The sequence below is a fragment of the Pelodiscus sinensis genome, chromosome 19 (genome assembly GCF_052426305.1).
Source record: "Pelodiscus sinensis isolate ZL-2025 chromosome 19, ASM5242630v1, whole genome shotgun sequence".
Classification (NCBI taxonomy): Eukaryota; Metazoa; Chordata; order Testudines; family Trionychidae; genus Pelodiscus; species Pelodiscus sinensis.
In genome coordinates, this window is record NC_143070.1 from 32,702,996 (window position 1) to 32,722,677 (window position 19,682).

General features: G+C 51.6%; 1 non-coding gene across 1 annotated transcript; it reads right to left on the bottom strand.

The window, feature by feature from the left end:
- Positions 1-8,967: 8,967 nt before the first annotated feature.
- TRNAS-UGA (transfer RNA serine (anticodon UGA)) lies at positions 8,968-9,049 on the bottom strand. Its single transcript has one exon. It is a non-coding gene; the product is annotated as a tRNA-Ser (tRNA).
- Positions 9,050-19,682: the final 10,633 nt, after the last annotated feature.

Consider the following 19,682-nt stretch of genomic DNA (forward strand, 5'->3'; position numbering starts at 1 on the left):
CTGCCTGGGGCGCCTGATATAAGGGGTGCTGTGCAACCCTTACAGCTGATAACTGCCTTCAGGTGCCACGCGCCTGTATTGCAAGCTGCAGCAGCTCCCACCAGTCACCCTACAGCGGCCGCCCAAGACAGGGGCTGCGTTAATCCCCGCAGCACTGGCCAGCAGCACCCTTCCCCCCACGGCTACGAGGCCCTTGCACGGTCAGGCTCGGTCTGCTCTCTGTGGCACCAGGCTGAGCACCAGCGGTGGCCAGGCAAGGCACATGCCTCCGGCCACCGCCAGCTCCGTGCGCCCTCTCCCACATTCCGGGCAAGGGCTGGGCCATGCTTGCGCCCTTCCCCAACGCAGGGTACAATTAACCTGACTACCCAGGGTGCTGGAATGGCTCTGTCTGGCCCTGAGGAAATCCCCTCCGAGGGGGAAGCAGGGATGTTGCTGTGGTGTCCCTGAGAACAGTCAACCCACTCTTCTGTTGACCCAGCGGGCAGCAGCCTCTGGCTCATTTCACCTTCCTCACCTGGGCGGGGACATGGCTGGGAGTGAGGGTGTCCTGTTTCTGAGGGGGTTCTGACCAGTGGGCTGGGACCGGGCTTGGCAGAAATCTTTCCCAGACACACACAGGCTGGAAAGATGTTTGTGGGGAAGCATTTTGTAAATGTCGATGGATGTAAACGGTTCCTGCAAGTGAGGGGTTTGAAGCTTTCATTGAAAAATTTCCTCTGCCTTTTGTTTCTGCTCTGTGGTGTTATCCTATTTGTCTGCCATGCAAAAGGTCTGTGTCAAACCCAGGTGGAAAGAGCCCCCCCCTTTCTCCATTCAATTCCTTCTCTGCACCCTCAGGCCCACTCCAGTCTCTCACGCAGCCCCAGCTGCTTTGCCTTCTGCCCCGGTGTGTACCCTTCCCTGGCGCTATAATACCATGGGAAGGGATCCTTTGCCAGCTTCTTAACTAGTAGCTCATTTAGGGCATGTTTACACAGCAGGGCAAAAGTCAAACTAAGATACACAACTTCAGGTACTTGTTTGTGTAGCTGAAGTCTGAAGTCAAAATAGCTTAACTTGGCTTTGGGTGCTATTGACAGGAAGAGACCTTTCCCTTTGACTTCCCTTACTCTTCATGAAATGGAGGTTACTGGAGTCAGAGTAGGAAGCCTGCCAACTTGTACTTAATTAGAAATAACAGCTTGCTGTGTAGACAGGCACTTTATTTCCAAATAGCACTCCAGTGCAGACATGCTCTTATTGTCCCATCACAGAGCTGATGCCAAAGGACAGGAAGCTTCAGAGTGCTGAAGGGGAGTAATCAGATATTGAGAGGGGTTTTTTCCCCCCCTTTTCTTGGTTGGGGGAAATTTGTTTCTGCTCTCCTATGAGGCTGGACATGTCAGTTAGTGTCCTTCCTCCTGGGTTCTACTAGAGAAATCAGAGACTTTTCCTACCTGAGAGCTTGAGAAAGCTAAGACTGAATTGCCTTGTATGCAGAGAACATAACTGAAGGGAGGGCATTGTCTAGCATGGGGCTTGAACCTATGACTCTGAAATTAAGAGTCATATACTATACCAACGGAGCTAGCCACTCTGTATGCAGAGCCCCTCCTGCAATACCCTGTCACAGGATAGAGGATCAGCGTGTTCTCAAATGCTTGATTCAAGGCTCTGTCCTGTCCCCAGTGGGGCGCTCTGGTCTGTGTGGGGAGGCCTGGGCACACTGGCCTCTTTTACCACAAGACTGGCCCCATTTCAGTCTCTCAAGTAACAGGAGAAGAGTCGGTAGCAGCAAGGGAAGGTCCCCTGAGTGAAACCGGGCAGAAACGCCACGTCTCACGTTCTGCAGCAACCCTTTCTGCCCTGGCAGGCGTTGCCCCTTCTCCCACTGGTCTGGGCCTGGCATCCCTCTCCTACCAGCACCACAGAAAGCCCCTTGGCATGAGTCTGGGAAAGCTAGAGGCCTCAGGCCTGTCGCCCCCGAGACACTTGTGCCTTGGCCTCCTCTGCCCATGGCGGCCGGCTCTCCCGGCTGCCCCCTGTGCGCTGCTGGCCAAAGGAGGCACCAAGGCAGGAGTGGGGAGAAGAAGCAAGTCCCACTGAGGCCGACAGCTCGGGCTTAAGCCTCCAGCCCCAGCACAAAACCTTCAGCCTGGCCTCTATTGCTCCCTCCTCAGAGGGGAGGAGGAAGCCCTGTTGCCTCAGGCCGGGGGAGGTGACAGGAGGCCTCCTCTCACAGCCTTACGCTTTGCTTCCATGCTGGCTAGGGGTGCCAGGGGTCCAGTTCTGAACCGGACTGTCCAGTATTTGAGCTTTCTGTTCAGGAAACAAACTGAGAAAGTGTAAATGAGGAAATAGAAATGTCGGGTATTTTCTAAATAAGCTGGAATGTAGATTGTGAGGTGGTGTCAAGTGAGTCCAGTATTTCTGTGGAACCATCTGGCAACCCTAATGCCGGCAATCGCAGGGGCCAGGGAGCTCCCTGGCTGGCCGAAGCCTCAGCCACTTCCTGCTTCATGGCCCAGGCCCAGGCAGTCCAGGTGGGTCTCTGTGGGGCCCCAAGACATGTTTGCTGTTGTCCAGGCGCAGGGGGCCCAGATTCTGCAACACTCACAGGCCCCACAGGAGGGGGCTGGTTTGATGCTTCAGCCCACAGCCCGGAAAAAAGCCCCCAACCTCCCCCTGTGTTCTGAGAGCCCCATTTGCTGTGTGAATTCTGTGGGGCAGGTTATGTCAGGCCTGGGCACAAGCAGGGTTCAGAACCAACCCACAAGTAAGTCCCCGCTCAAGAGGATTGAGCAGTGTCCTTTGCCAGCAATGTTAGTCCAGCCATGTAAGTGTCCTACTCATGTGCCCAAACTTTCTCTGAACCCCACTCACAGTTGCTGCCCTTGCTCTGGGCAGATAAGATCTCGGGTGGTTTTCAGTCCCGGAGACTTCAACCCAAATCCTGAGACCCAGGGGTTTATAATCGAGAGGATCAATGTTTGCTTCACTTTTCCCTCCCCCCAGCGACACTAAATCTCAAGGCCAACTCTACAGTCCCAGCGGCTGGGGGAGATGTACATGTCAGAGCCTCTGCCCACTGAGCTGTAGCTTTCTGTGCCCAGGGAGCCAGACACTGCAAGGGCTGGAGGGAAATGGGGAATGGCTGCACTTTGGGAGTCAAAGGTGTTGTCTGGGACCATAGAGTAGAACAATTTCACCAAACTTTCCAAGGAGGGCACTATGGCTTAGCTGGCTAAAGCACCTGTCTTGTACACAGGAGATCCTGGGTTCAACTCCCATTGGTCCCTTTCTGTGGCCTTTGTTCACATTTTCTTATGTCTTCCTGGGACACAGAAGAGGCCTCCCCTGTTCACCCAGGGAACTGCCAGTTCAGGAAAAGGCTGACTGGGGAGGAGCATTGGGAAGAAGAAAACCACAAGCCTGGAATGGGTACAGAGGCTGCTGTGGCTGTGACTGGCACTGGCAAGGCAGGGCTCTTGCTGCAATTGCTGGGACAGAAAAGCCAGGAACACATGCCCTTGTGATGCCCTGGGGTGGGTGGAGGTCAGCACCCAGAGATCCTGCAAGTGCAAAGCTGCTACAGCCATGGAGGGTGACTCTTCTCCCCTCCCAAGGGATGGGCAATGGCAACATGTGGAGCAGCTGGGAGAAAAGACCCATGGCTAAGCTGGTCAAGGCACCTGCCAAGTATGGGGGAGGCAGCCCCCAGTGGTGTCTGGCCAATGTGTCTGCTTTTCCTACCATCCCTCAATATGTAACTGGAGACGGCTTCCTTCAGTTGAGCTTGGCCATGTCCCCACAGCAGGAAGCCAAAGGGAGCAAAGAGCAGAAGTGCAGGATGCTGGTGGGGTGCCCTCTGGGTTTGATTTAGTGAGTCTTAGTTTGACTCGTTGAATCAAGTTCCAGAAGATTGATCACAGCAATTCCTCTCCAGCTGGACGTGGGTCTTGTTCTTCTGTACAGAACAGCCAATGGGTGTTCAGATCTCAGCCTTGCTCAACTGACAGGAATAGAAACCAGACAACCAGCAGGTTTGAGCTGGTTTCAGTTGAGGGACCCGTCTGCCTGGTTTATGTGCATTGACACAAGAACACACGAGGGGTTTGCTGACATTTTAACAATCCCTGTTCAATCGAAAGCCAAGACGTGACACACCTGGAGGTGCAAATGCTTCACTTAGGATAATCAACTTTTGAAGGAGGCACATGACATTGAACCAAGTACTGGCCCCCCAGCATTCACTGTGATGAGGCCATAATATGTGAAGTGCAAATTTTCACTGATCCCATCCTCTGGGGTGGAATTCCACCTCTCCCAGAGTTCACTGCAGGGTATGGGTTCCCAAACTGGGGGTCGTGCCCCCCCAGAGGGGGTGTGAAGAAATTCCAGGGGGGGCATGAGGTGACCCAGCCCTCCCCCCATCAAGCTGGGTTTTTTTTTTTGCTATTTTGGAGGGGGGCATGAGGGTTTTTCAGAAATCAAAAAGGGGGGGGCGTGATGCCAAAAAGTTTGGGAACCTCTGCAAGGGGACAGCCCAGGAGGGACTAAAAACCACTGCTCTAGAGGAGGTTTGCACTCCCAACCTCTGCATATCTCCTATGAATACTGTCACATAAGTACTGTGCGCTGACCCATTGCACCACTGGAACAAGTATTTAAAACATTTCTTCAAAGTCCTTAGATTGAAAAAGTCAAGATGCACAAAGTGGAATTGAAGTTTCTGCTTGTGCCCTTGTTCTTTCTTTTCACAGACAGAGCCAGGGGGCTCCGCACATCCAGAGACCCCTCCCTCTTCCTCTCTGGTCTCTGAAATAACCCACCCTAGTGGGGCACAAAGCTGCTGGAGGCCAGAGCACTAGAGATGAGTTGCACGTGGGTTAGTGCTCCCTTTGCACGTGAGAGGTAGCAGGATTCACTCCCATCTTCTCCCACCTGCTCGCTGGTGCTGAGGGGCCGGCCCCTTTCCTGCTGCCCCAACTCTTATTCCCACAATGCACTTTGTGCAGGGGCTGTTAGTCTTTGTCCCAAGGCATGTGGCTGGGAGCCAGGACCCTTCCCAAAATATACAAATCTTCCCTCCCTCCCCTGTTCTGCTCACACTCTGGCTGCCTCCAGCATAGGCTGAGCTCAGGGGTCAGATGGGCCACCTGCCCTGCAGCTGTGATGGCATCAGGCACCTGAGCACAAGTCTGCGCAGTCAGCTCCATTGGGCCTGAGACCAGGAAAATTGCCCTTGGTGAACCTCAGGACAAGGAAGCAGAAAAGCCTGAGGACCTCCCAGCAGCCACCCCAGCCCCTGTAGGTCCCACTGAGATTTGAACTCAGATTGCAGGATTCAGAGTCCTGAGCGCTGCCCCTTACACCATGGGACCTAGATGCTGAGTGGGGTGCTGTAGACACCTGGGACACTCAGGTCTCAGACTGGCCTCTGCTCTCCTGGCTTCTCTCCGGCTGCTTCATCTCTCAGGACTCTCTGGCTACATCTACACGGCACAGTTATTTTGGAATAAGCTCTTCTGGAATAGTTATTTCAAAATAGCACGTCTACACTGCAGGGAAACCTCAAAATGAGTCCGAGGAGGCTTCCCTAATGTAGACAAGTTTTCTCCATTATGGAGCCCCAAGAAGAATAACTTAGAATGGCCCTGGGAAGGGGCTATTTTGAAATAGCAGAAGTGGGGCATCTACACAGGCCTCATTTTGAAATAGCTATTTTTCTTCGTACAATGAGGTTGACAGAAGTTGGAATTAGCCGTCTGTTATTTCAGAGTTATTTCAAAAGAAGGGAATTGCTGTGTAGACTCTGGCATTGTTATTTTGGAATAACGGCCATTGTTCCAAAAGAACTTTTCTGTGTGGACATAACCGCTGTCCTGCCCCAACTCTGCTGCTTTCAGGACAAACTCCTTGTTAGGAGCAGTCACACCCTGGGGTCAGTGAGGGACCGTCTCACCTGACATGTGTTGTCTACAAAAGCCTCTTGTTCCCTGCCCAGTTCTCAATACTGGCTGCAGACACATGTTTCACATGAGCACAGTGTTTGACTGTAGATCAAGTAGTCCTTGATTCAAACCCAAGTGCCCCCCGTAAGTGTGTCTATTTAATGGAGACATTCACCTTTCCTGGTCTTCCATTGTACGTGAACTCTTTAAATGAATATAAACCCTTAGACTACATCTACATGGCAGGTTTCTTGAGAAAAACTGTTCTTGCACAAAAATGTGCACATCATCTACACTGCATTAGTGTTCTTGCACAAGTAAATTTACAGTTCAGGCAGTCCCCGGGTTACGTACAAGATAGGGACTATAGGTTTGTTCTTAAGTTGAATTTGTATGTAAGTCAGAACTGGCTCCAGATTCAGCTGCTGCCACTGAAACTGACCAGGGGCTGACTACAGGAAGCTGGAGGCAGAGTTGCTCTGCCCCCAGCTTCCTGGAATCAGCCTGATCAGTTTCAACAGCTGCTGAATCTGGAGCCTGGGACAGAACAGCTGGGGCGCTGCCTGGTAGGTTCCCACAGGACCAACCCGGCAGCACCCCAGCTGCTCTACCCGAGGCGTCCCGCAACAACAGCCTGGTCTGCTGGAGGGGGGGGGGGCGCACTAGCTGCGCCCCCTCCCCCCCAGCAGACCAGGGAGACCCGAGCAAAGCCGCACAGGCGGAGGGACCCCGCCGCCCATGTGGCTTTGCTCCTTTGCCCCCAAGCTTTGCTCCTGTCTCCCTGGTCTGCTGGGGGGGTCCAGCAAAGCCACTGGACCCCCCCCCCCAGCAGACCAGGGACACCCGAGCAAAGCCGCTGCCTGGGCCATCGGATCTTTTTTGCGCAAGAGAGCATCTACACTGGGCATGGAAGCTCTTGTGCAAAGGCACATGCCAATGTAGATGCTCTCTTGCATTAAAGAGTATTTGCACAATATCATGCCAATGTAGACGTAGCTCAAGTGCGCTGCAGAGAAAGCCCTTGTGTGCTAAAGGGCCTCAGGGAGCCCAGAGCAGTAGGATCCCCTCAACACACACATACAGTCCCAGCCCCAAGCCTCCCCCACATCCCTAATTCTGTGCCCTGACTTCTCTATCCTCCCCCATCCTCACCCCTACCCTGAGCCCCCCCCACTCTCACACACACCCCAAATCCCTGCCCTGAGCTGCCCACACTCCACACTTGAATTTCTTACAGGTACTGTCCTATCACAACTCCCCCCTTCAACTTCCTGCCTCAAGGCTCCCCCCGCCCAAGGGGTGGTGCCTTAACAATTGTCTGCCCTGAGGATTCCCACTGGGCAATGAGATTGGCTGCTGTCATGCGACAGGATCCTGGGCTAGTTGAGCAACTGGCGTGGCCCAGTCTGGTTGCTTTGATGCTCTGTTTGGCTGTTCTTGTCCCCTCTGGGCAAGGGAGAATGGACCCCCCCACCATCCTGAAGTGGACAGAAAATGGCCTGTGAAAGGCTAATGTGGGTGAGCCTGGGTTTGGTTCCCAGTCAGGGCAATCAGTATCAACTTTCCCATGACAGCTGCCTAGTCATTGCGAGAGTGGCCTGGGCAGGTTCCTGCCACAGAGACACGTCCCAGAGCAGGACGGATGCTCAGACCGACACTGAGTGTTGCTCAGCGCTGGGGTGAGACAGGGAAGGATAAAGGGGGCTAACGGTGCCTGCAGCCTTTCAGAACAGCCCCTGGCCCCACCACCATATCCCAGCTCTTTCCTCTGCCCTCACTGGGCACTGCCTGGACTCAGGCCTCCCAGGTGCCAGCCTAAGGGCTCTGGGGAGACATGGTAGCTGTGTGGCTGGGCTGCTGCACAGTTTAGGGCAGAGGTGGGCAATGAGTTTTCATGGGGAACCACTCCCAGGGCTGCACTTTTCCATGCTATTAACGGGGGGAGGGGTTTGGGATGCAGGTTGGGTGCAGACAGGAGCATGGGGCAGAGGACAGGGGTGCAGGAATGGTTGCAGCGTGTTGGATTGTGACCTGGGGCAGAGAATTGGGGTGCAGGATCTTCGAGGGGTGTGCATTCAGGGAGGCAGAGGGTTTGGTTTATGTGGGGTACCAGTGGGTTGAGGGAAGGGAGGGGCTGCGGTGCCAGAGGCAGGCTCTGGCTGGGTGACTTACCTGGCTCACTCCCAGCCAGCAGCCCAGCACATTTCACAGGCAGCCTGCCCTGCCCCCACACAGGCTGCAGGGGCCATGTGGGTCGGTGAATAAGAGCCTGAGTGGAGGGGGGGTGGTGCTTTACATGGCCAGAAACCAGCCAATGGGATTGTGCCGGGAGCAGGGACACTAACAGCGCCACTCAGCTCTCAAGGTTCGTCTACACAGTGGGCTTGTTTTTCAATAGCTTGTTTCAAAGTAGCACGTCCACACTGCAGGGAAGCCTCGACTTAGAGCCCCCGCAGGCACTGGGGAGTAATTATTTCGACTGGCCCTGGGGAGGAGCTATTTTGAAATAGCTGCAGTGGAGCATCCACACTTCGGCTATTGCAAAATAGCTATTTCAGAAGAGGCGCTATCCCTCGGGCAATGGGGTTTGCAGATTTGGAACTAAGCCGTGGTGGCTTTTGAGTTGAATGAGGAGGAAGAGGGAGGGGCCACTGCAGGCACCTGGGCCTCTGCTTGCAAAAAAAAAAAAAAAGTAACCTACAGGTTACTGGAAAACATGGATACCAATCCCACTACCTCTCACATGCTAAATGAGCACTATCACTTGAGCTAGTTCCTCACCTGTTTGCAGACTGAAGCTTTAGGAGACTCTAAGTCGAGGTAGAGCGTCCACTGGCGGCTTCTTGAGCAACAACTCTCCCCCTGACTGAAGACAGGGCCTAATGGTGCAATTAGTTATATGCAGACGCTAACAGCCCCACTGCTGGTAACTCACAGAGGCTACATCTACACTAGAAGTTTTCTCCTTAAAAAATATGTTAATGAGGGACCATGTTGCCCTTAGGAAGGGGTGTGGCCAAAATACAGGCCTCGCTGTGAGCAGGATTTGAACCTGCACAGGGAAATCCTATTAGATTTCAAGTCCAACACCTTAACCACTCGGCCATCACAGCTGCAGGCAGGAGCAACCCAGGGAAACTGGTAAATAATCCCAGTGCGCAGGCCTAACGTCACCTACCACAGAATTCACACAGCAAACCATTGCAACAGCTGTGCAGAGGAGTCCTGGCTGTTTTGGTCTCAGGTTGCCTTGGAGGTGAGTTCTGCTTCAAGGTCTTCTCTCCTCCTTCTTGGTCTTCCTTTCCCTTTTCCTTCCTCTTCCCTTCTCCCCTTTTCTTCTTCTTGATGGTCTCCTTTTTGGACCCCAGTTTATATAGTGAAACTCAATACTGACACATGGCAGTGCCTTCAAACCTCACTGTCAGCAGTGGGGATATTTAAAAGGCTTTTACATTTGTATTCAGGATCTGTGCACCCCCTTATCCATCCCCCTCCCTGCTGGCTGATGCTCTCCCCTGCAAGACAGGCCACCACTTCTCTCCTGGCACCACCACCCTCCTGCCCTGCAATATCCCCCATAGTTTAGACCTACTGAACAGCTACAGGCCTTCCATCGGGGTTATAGAAAAACCACTTTGTCACATAGGACCTTTTCAGGGCAGCAACATCAGGATCCATGAGCACAGACAAAGGAAGGTAAACACAACTGTGAAGGGACTCGCACCCTCAATCTTCTGATCCGAAGTCAGACGCCTTATCCATTAGGCCACACAGTCTTGACTTGCAGACAATTGGATTTCCTGCAATGTGTGGGTAGAGAAAAGTCTCCCTAGTCCAGTGGTCCCCAACATTTTGGGGATGCTGGGTGCCTGGGGGCAGGGCCGCTCACGCACTGCGCCTCCAAGGGTGGGGCCGCTCATGGGCCACGTGTCTGGGGGCGGGGCCAAGAATGCGCCACGTGCCCGGGGCCAGCACCGGATTGTGCCGCGACCCCGGAGCCAGGGCCGGCACCAGCATGTGCTGTGACCCCAGGCAGGGGCCGCCCATGCTCCTGGGACTGGCACCTGCCGCATGCCCGGGCCAGCTCAGATTGCTCTGCGGGCACACATAAATGGCCCAGCCGGCACCATGGCGCCTGCGGGCACTGCATTGGGGATCACTGCCCTAGTCCATCAGGTTTTATTATTTTCCTTGTTTGGGGGTTTAGAAATCACGTCTGAGCTGGTGAATTATTCTTATTGTGTGTAACTAAGGATTGCAGACCACGGATTTTTCCTGAATCTATGTCACTTCATGGCTCTCTACCACCTAGGCTATCTCCATACTGCATCTCTCCTCCGCAAAAGCTCATGCAAATGTAGCACAGATTAGCATATTGCCATGTTCATTTGCATAATTAATTGGGTCCGTTTTTGCACAAGAGGCTTTTGCACAAAAAGGAGCTGTGTAGACTGGGGATCTCCCTGCCTCCTGCTTCCCCTGGCTCTAGCCTGGCCCTGGGCCTCTTTCCTGCCAGCCCCATGGGGCCGGGGAAATGCACGGAGCCATTTCAGAGTCTGGTTGGGGGCTGTGACCTGTCCATGCCGTGATGGGGGAGGGGAGAGTGTCACACGGCTTCTACTAGAGCTGGTACTTAAGTAAAAACAAAACTTAAACAGGCAGTGGGAATGGGGCAGCTGGAGGGAGCTGGGAGAGCAGAGGCAGCCTGAGCACTGAGAGCCCCAGGTGCCCACCAAAAACATCAGCTGTTTGTCCCATGCTGCAAGGGGCAGCGCTCAGGGCTCTGAACTTTGCAACCTGAGTTCAACTGTCAGTGGGATTTTCCTTGGCTGGTTGTTGCAAAACCCTCCTGCTTTAAGTTTCTTGTTCTCAGGCTGGTGAGAAGAGATTTTTGTGCCTTCTTCTGGGTGTCTGGTGCCCACTGGCACTCGGCCTCTCATCTGGCTGGCTCAGATGATCTGGAGCCATGAAACCCACCAGCCTGGCTAGAGATGCAGGGGGCTGAGGTTGTGTTTCTTGCTGCTTCCTCTGATGCCCTCAGGTCTGGTCCCAGCAGCTTCCAGACTCTGCCTATTGCCCCCTGGCCTCTGCTCACCCATCCATTGGGTGTGGAGCTATTGCCTTGGGCGTAGGAACAGTCTGGGAGAGGGAGCAGCACAAGTGAGAGGCTGGACCCAGATGCACTCGACCGGTTTGGTTCTTTTGGGTCTGCCCCTCCTGCACCCCTAGAGACATTGAAACAAAAAAAGACCCAGGAGAAGAACCCAGCTAGTTTTCTTTTGCTGTGGCATGAATGGATCTAGCTCAGGGGTCCTTCTGCATGGGAAGCTCCCCTGTGCCCCTGGGTTCTTCTGTGATGTCACTCGCTTGGGGGAGCACAGGCCCTGACACTTGTAGATGGGCCAACATGGACAAACCAGCAGCACTCAGGCCCCCTTCGATAGCTCAGCTGGTAGAGTGGGGGACTGTCCTGCGTGCTTCGTAAGTGATCCTTAGGCTGCACTGAAATTGACAAAAAGATTGTGGGTATGAGCTGCTAATCACATTTCTTGGGCTGCACAGGCCTTGAGACCCCTCCAAGGCTGGAGGGAAATGGGGAATGGCTGCACTTTGGACTTCAAAGGTGTTGTCTGGGACCATAAATTCGAACAGTTTTAAGACACTTTTCTTTTTTCAGAAGAGTCTTTTCTGACATTTGGCCCATCTACACGGGCCCGAATGTGGGGAAAACCTCCTCTTTCAGAAAAGTCCTTATTCCTACTAAAATGAGGAATACAGGGCTTCCGAAAGAACACGCTCACTTTTTGGAAACTGATCTCAAAAAGTTGACCTGTTCCATGGATGGGGCAGAGTTTTTCCCAGATACAAAAGTTATCTTGGAAAAGCTCCATATTGCAGGTGTAGCCAAGAAGGGTGCTGTGGCTTAGTTGGCTAAAGCACCTGTCTTGTAAGTCAGAGATCCTTAGTTCAAATCCCAGTGGTGCCTTGCTTAAGTCTTTGCTCAAGTGTTCCTGTCCCCTTCTGGGACACAGAAGAGGCCTCCCCTGGTGGCCCATGGAACTGCTGGTTCTGGAAAAGGCTGATTGGGGAGGAGTGTTGAAAAGAAGGAAACCAGGAGCTGGTGTAGAGGCTTCTGTGACTGGCAAGGCAGGGCTCTGACTGCAATTGCTGGGACAGGAGAGCCAGCACCACATGCCCTTGTGATTCCCTGGGAGTGTCAGTGCCCAGAGAATCTGAGAGGGATGTAAATGTAGACACTCAACATTGTAAATGAAGCTGGGATTTAAACATCCTGCACTTCATTTGTATATTCACAGACCAGTGCTAGAAATACTTTATTTTGAAATACAAAACGCTGTTGAGATACGCTTATTGCGAGAGAAAACCCTTCGTCAGAAATAACCCTTAAACCTCATTTCATAAGGGAGTAAGGGGGATTTAGAATGAAGGGTTTTCTTTCCAAAGAACTGTGTCTAGACAGCGCCTGTTAGTTCAAAATAGTGGCCAGAAGTGATTATGCAAATCTCTGCTTCATTTGCAATGTCACTCAGCTGAATTTGCATTGCTCTCTGGAAAGAGGAATGACGTGTAGACAAACCCTCACATGGGGAGATGCAGAGATAAGAATTTCCCCGCCTCCCTCAGCTTGTCTGGCTCCTTTCCCCCATTTCCTGCCTCCCTGCCTGAGCTGACCGAATGGCTGAAAGGGACAGCAGCTGCTGATGGGTAAGAGGTGCGGGGAGAAGACCTGCAACAAGACCCTGGAAGCAAGAAGGACCTTCCCTGGCCACCCAACATTCAGTCTGATGAGGCCATAATATGTGAAGGGGGAATTTTGACTGACAGACTCCTCTGAGCTGGAATTCCAGCTCCCCCAGCATTCACTGGAAAGGGGCAGCCCAGCAGGGACTGAAAACCACTGCTCCAGGTGAGGTTTGAATTCACACCCTCAGCATGTCCCCTACACACACTGTGTATAAATACTGTGCACTGACCCATTGCCCCACTGGAGCAGACATTTCAGAGTTTTCTCCAAAGTCCTTACATTGAGAAAGTGAAGAAGCACAAAGTAGAATTGAGCCAGAGGGGCAAGAAGATCAATATTCAAGGATTTACACAAACCAACAATTCCCCAGCAGGTCCCACTGAGATTTGAACTCAGCTTATAAGATTCAAGCTCCTGACCCCTTCCCCTATGGGACCATCACAGGGCTCTGTGCTTGAGGTTCTCAGCTGGTAGCTGAAACTCTTCTCTCCTTGCTTTTTCCATTCAGCTGTGTCACCTCTCCAGACCCTGCCTCATCTGTAGGTGGGCTCAGGGGAATGAGCTGGCTCCCTCTCCGGCAGAGGAAGGAGAACAGTGGTTCTTGTGCAAAAAGCCTGCAGCATAGACACAGCCGTGCAGTGTGAAAAACTTCATAACAAGCCCCCCACCAGCAGGACCCACTGAAACTTGAACTCAGATTGCAGAATTCAAAGTCATGGGTGCTGCCCCTTACACCATGGGACCCATAGAGTGGACTGTGCATGGGGCACCTGGGATACTCAGCTCTCAGGGTGGCCTTTGGACTCCTGACTTCCCTCCTGCTGCTTCATCTCTCTGGATACGACTACACAGCTCATTTAGTTTGGAATAAGCTGTCCTTGAATAGTGATTCCAAAATAGCTTATTTCGAACTAGCACGTCTACACAGCAGGGAAACCTCAGAATAGTCCGAGCAGGCTCCCCAGTGTAGATGAGCTACCTTGATTTAGAGCCCCAGGAAAAATAACTCAGACTGGCCCTGTGCAGGGGCTAGTTCAAACTAGCAGCAGTGGCGCATCTACACAGACCTTATTTTGAAATAGCTAATTTGGATTACATGTTATTCTTCGTAGAATGAGGTTTGCAGAAGTCAGAATAAGCCGTCTGTTAGTTCAGAATTATTTCAAAATAACGGAATTGCTGTGTAGACTCTTGCATTGTTGTTGTGGAATAACGGCCATTGTTCCGAAAGAACTTTTGTGTGTGGACAGAACCTGCGCAGCCCAAGAAATGTGATTGGCAGCTCCTCCCCACAATCTTTCTGTCAATTGCAGTGCTGAAGTCAACTGAAGACATGGACCCAAGGCAATCACTTTGGTTGCTTTCTTCTAAGGACAGGCTGGAGGGAAAACAATGGCTCCTTCGAGCAGGAGTTGAACCAGCGACCTAAGGATCACTTGCCAAACACACACTACAGTCCTCCACTCTGCCAGCTGAGCTATCGAAGGGTGCCTGCATAGCTTGGGTTTGTTCAGGTTGTCCTTTCTACAAGTCTCAGGGCACATGCTTCCCCCCACAAGTGGATGACATTGCTGATGAGGGGCAGAGGAGCACAGGGGTTGTCACAGGTACTTCACATGAGTGAAACCTGAGCTAGATCCATCCATTTCACAGCAAAAGGAAGAAAGTTGGGTTCTTCTCATGTCTTCTTTGTTCCAGAGTCTCTAGGGGTGCGGTAGGGGAAGGTCCACAAAAAAACAAACCAATTGAATGAACCTTAGTCTAAAAACTCACAGAAACACCCCTAAGGGTTTCCTTAACTGTACTTAAATGTTGACAAAAATGTTGTTAGTAACTCCTTGGCCAACTCCGATTGCTCTGGGGTTAAGAAATACTCTCTTGTTAATTCTGTGCACTCAGGAAGGGAGTAAATTGAAGAAGTTTGGGCCCCCCACCTGCGGACTCCAATCCAACCGCTGAGATAAAGGGGTTTACAATCCAGACAAGCAATGTTTATTGCACTTCTGTTTTCCTTCAACCCTGCCCAACCTCAAGGCAACTCTACAGTCCCAGCGGCTGGGGGAAAGGTGCGTGCTAGAGCTTCTGCCCTCTGAGCTGTAGCTTTCTGTGCCCAGGGAGCCAGACACCGCCAGGGTGGGAAAGCTGGAGGGAAATGGGGACTGGTCGCTCTTTGGGAGTCAAAGGTGTCGTCTGGGGCCATAAATTAGAACAGTTTTAAAGAGGCTTTGGAGGTGGGCACTGTGGCTTATCTGGGACCATAGAGTAGAACTGTTTTACAAGCCTGGTTGAGGAGGGCACCATGGTTTAGTTGGCTGAAACACCTGTCTACTAAGCAAGAAATCCTGTGTTTTGGTCCCAGTGGTGCCTTGCTGTAGCTTTCATTTCCCATTTTCCTATCCCCTTCTGGGGGACAGAAGAGGCCTCCCCTGGCCACCCATAGAACTGCTGGTTCAGGAAAAGGCTGATTGGGGAGGAGCGTTGGGAAGAAGGAAACCACAAGCCTGGAGCAGGTGCAGAGGCTGCTGCCACATGCCCTTGTGATTCCCTGGAAGTGTCAGTGCCCAGAGATCCTGAGGCTGTCTACACTGGCGCGATCTTGCACAAAAGCAACTGCTCTTGCACAAAAACTCGCTGCCTGTCTACTCGGGCAGCGTGTTCTTGCGCAAGTAAACTGACGTTCTAATGTATGAAATCAGGGCTTCTCACGCAAGAACTATGATGCTCCTGCTCAGGAATGAGCCCTTTTGCACAACTGTTCTTGCGCAAGAGGCCAGTGTAGACAGGCAACATGAATTTCTTGCGCAAGAAAGCCCTGTTGTTAAAATAGCCATTAGAGCTTTCTTGCGCAAGAGAGCGTCTACACTGGCATGGATGCTCTTGCGCAAAAGCACATGCCAGTGTAGACGCTCTCTTCTGGAAGAGTTTTTGCACAAGAACTCTCCCGCAAAAGAGTGCTTGCGCAAGATCACGCCAATGTAGTCATAGCCTGAGAGTGCAACCTCTGCACCCATGGAGAATGACTCTACCCCACCTCCCTTGGGATGGGCAATGGCAGTATGGAGATAGCCTAGGTGGTACATAGCCACCAAGTAAAATAGACTCAGGAAAAATCCCTGGGCTGCAATCCTTAGTTACACACAATAAGAATAATTCACTAGCTCAGATGTGATTTCTAACCCCCCAAACAAGGAAACTAATAAAACCTGATGGACTAGCTAGACTTTTCCCTGCTTACACATTTCAAGAAATCCATTGCTAAAAAAGCTAATAGTGTGTGGCCTAAAGGATAAGGTGTCTGAATTCAGTTCAGAAGACTGAGGTTTCGAGTTGCTTTGTAGTTGTGTTTACTTTGCTTTGTGTGTCCTGCTGTCTTTGGCCTGGAAATGTCTTCTTTAACAATATGGTTTTTCTGTAGCCCGATTGGAAGGCCTGTAGCTATTCAGTAGGTCTAAACTAAAGCCTTCTTCTGCAGCCAGACTGGAGCACAGCAGCAATTAGCTATAAAGCACGGAATCACATGCTCACATTCCATATAAATGACATTGAAATAGTGTCACACTGAGGGTACGTCTAAACTACATGCCTCCGTCGACGGAGGCATGTAGATTAGACAGATCGGCAGAGGGAAATGAAGCCGCGATTTAAATAATCGCGGCTTCATTTAAATTTAAATGGCTGCCCCGCTCTGCCGATCAGCTGTTTGTCGGCAGAGCGGGTCAGTCTAGACGTTCCTCTGTCAACAGAAAACCCTTTTGTCGACCGCCCCGGTAAACCTCATCCCACAAGGCATAACGGGGCAGTCGACAAAAGGGTTTTCTGTCGACCGGGGAATGTCTAGACTGACCCGCTCTGCCGACAAACAGCTGATCGGCAGAGCGGGGCAGCCATTTAAATTTAAATGAAGCCGCGATTATTTAAATCGCGGCTTCATTTCCCTCTGCCGATCTGTCTAATCTACATGCCTCCGTTGACGGAGGCATGTAGTTTAGACGTACCCTAAGCTGTGAGAAGGGATCTTATCCTAGTGGCACCCACTGTTACCAGATAAGAAACAGATCTCAAGATGGGTAGAGAAAACTTAAACACCGTTTTGTCTGGCAAGAAACCGCTTACCAATAGTTGTGTTTGTGCAATTGGCATTCTATGATGATTGTCTTCCCTTTCCTATTGTTTGTCTGGGTGGTCGCTGTCTGGTTTGGATCTGTTTCTGTCTGCTGTATAATTAATTTTGCTAGATGTCAATCAACTAAGGTGGTGGAGTATGATTGGTTAGGTAAATCACAATAGTATCTTATGACTGGTTAGTAAAATTATATTAAAATAATTGATTAAGATATTGCTAAGTAGGACTCAATTTTCACTATATAAAGTGGGGTACAAGAAGGAGACCAGGAAGAAGAAGGAAAAGGGGAAAAGAGAAGTAGAAGAAGGAGGAAAAGGGAAAGTAAGACTGGGAAGAAGAACTTGCATCCGAAACCACCTAGGACCAGAGCTTCCAGGACAACCCTGCACAACCTTCAGCAGGGAAACAAGCTACCCAAGTACTGAGACCCGCGACTCAGAGTAGAACATGCCTGTCCCATCAGCAGGGACACCTGAAGAGCCTATGTTTCTAGAGAGTTTTGAACCAACGATCTGCTGCATGTTAAACAAACCCAATAACCACTATTCCAAAAAGGCTTTTCTTACCAATACTTCAGTTTGGGCAAATAGTCTGTTACTAACCCTTTGGCCAACTCATATTGCTGGAAGGGAAGGAATTCTCTCTTATTAATTCTGTGCCCTCAGGAAGAGACCAAACCAAAGGAGGCCAGGTCCCCACCTGGGGACACCAACCCAAACCCTGAGAGCCAGGAGTTTACAAGCCAGATAATGTTTGTTGCACTTCTCCCTCCCCCCAACTGTGCCCAACCTCAAGGTGAGATCCACAGTGCCAGCAGCTGGGGGAGATGTGCATGTCAGAGCCTCTGCCCACTGAGCTGTAGCTTTGTGTGCCCAGGGAGCCAGACACTGCCAGGGCGGGAGGGAAATGGGGAATGGCTGCACTTTGGGAGTCAAAGGTGTTGTCTGGGACCATAGAGTAGAACAGTTTCACTAAACTGTTTGAGCAGGGTACCATGGCTTAGCTGGCTAAAGCACCTGCCTTGTAAACAGGAGATCCTGGGTTAAAGTCCCAGTGGTGCATTTCAGAGCCTTTGCTCACATTTTCCTATGTCCTTCTGGGACACAGACTAGTCCTCCCCTGGCCACCCATGGAACTGCTGGTCCAGGAAAAGGCTGATTGGGGAGGAGTATTGGGAAGAAGGAAACCACAAGTGAGAAGCACCTGATGCCCACAGACCCTCACTCTCCATGGCTGCAGAGGTTTCACCTTCAGGCTCTCTAGGGCTATGTCTACACTTGGTTCAGGAAAGGTAGGCAGTACAGCCGTTCTTGCGCAAGAATCTGCAGAACGTCTACACTGCCTGCCCGCTCTTGCACAAATAAATTTACAGTATGGCGTGGTAAGAGAGGGCTCCTTGTGCAAGAGCTACGCTCTTTTTTGACAGGTGTAAGCCCTCTTGCACAAGAGGGCAGTGTGGACGCTCAGCAGAGATTTCTTGCACAAGAAAGCGTCCACACTGCCTAGGGTGCTCTTGTGCAAAAACACAGCTCACACATGGCAGTGTGGACATTTTCTTGCACAAGACTTTTTGATTTTCTTGTGCAAGAAGCCATGAGTGTGTAGTGCTGGCTCTCCTGTCCCAGCAATTGCAGTCAGAGCCCTGCCTTGCCAGTGCCAGTCACAGCAGCCTCTGCACCTGCTCCAGGCTTGTGGTTTCCTTCTTCCCAACACTCCTCCCCAATCAGCCTTTTCCTGAACCAGCAGTTCCATGGGTTCCATGTGTCCCAGAAGGACATAGGAAAATGTGAGCAAAGGCTCTGAAAGGCACCACTGAGACTTTAACCCAGGCTCTCCTGTTTATGATGCAGGCGCTTTAACCAGCTAAGCCACAGTGCCTGCCACAAGGGCCCCTTTAATACAATGAGGTTTATCAGTTATTTCTCTTGAACTAACCACACCTTAACAGTGTCTGTTATTTTGAAATAGCGCCATAATGCAAATGTACAAATGAAGCACGGAATATTTAAATCCCAGTTTCATTTACTATTTTGAATGTCTTCATTTGCATCCCTCTCTTAAAAGAGGGTGCAAGGGTAGACATACCCAAACTGCCTTGTGGGCGCCAAGGGGAGCCGCAATAAGAGAAGACCCTGTGTTTCTGCCTTTTTGCGAACCAGGCACTTTCCATGTATTAGGTTAAGCCACGGTGCCCACCCACAAAATTGCTTCAAAACTCTTCTACTTTATGGTCCCAGACAAGACCTTTGACTCCCAAAGTGCAGCCATTCCCCATTTCCCTCCCGCCTTCCAGCCCTGGTGGGGTCTGGCTTCCTGGGCACAGAAAGCTCCATGGGCAGGGGGCTTTGGCTCCCTTGCCCATGGGATGCTGTTGCAGGAAGGGCTGCTCAGCAGGGATGGGGTTCACCTGTCGAGGAAGGGAAGAGTATTTGGGTGCAGACTGGCTACCCTAGTGAGGAGGCTTTAAACTAGGTTTGATGGGGGTAGGTGCCCAAAGCCCACAGGTAAGTGAACAACATGGACACCTGGGAGATGGGGCAGAAATGGGAGAGAACAGGGGCTGTAACAGGACCTGTGGTGTGAAAGTGCAGTGGGCACCTCTGACTCTCAGCTCTCAGGCTGGCCTCTGCTCTCCTGGCTCCCTCCAGCTGCTTCATCTCCCAGGACTCCCTGTAAGAAATGTGTCAGCTTATTGGCTAAAGGAGGTTGGGAGGTGGTGACCTCACAGAGAGTCCATGACAATGGCCAGGTGGGACAGGCTGCAGGGCAGGGGCCATGTCAGAGCCCCCCCATGGCTTTGCTGCAGGGAGTCTCCTTGAGAGTTGCCCTTGAGGCCTTTTCGGAGCCTTCTCCTTTC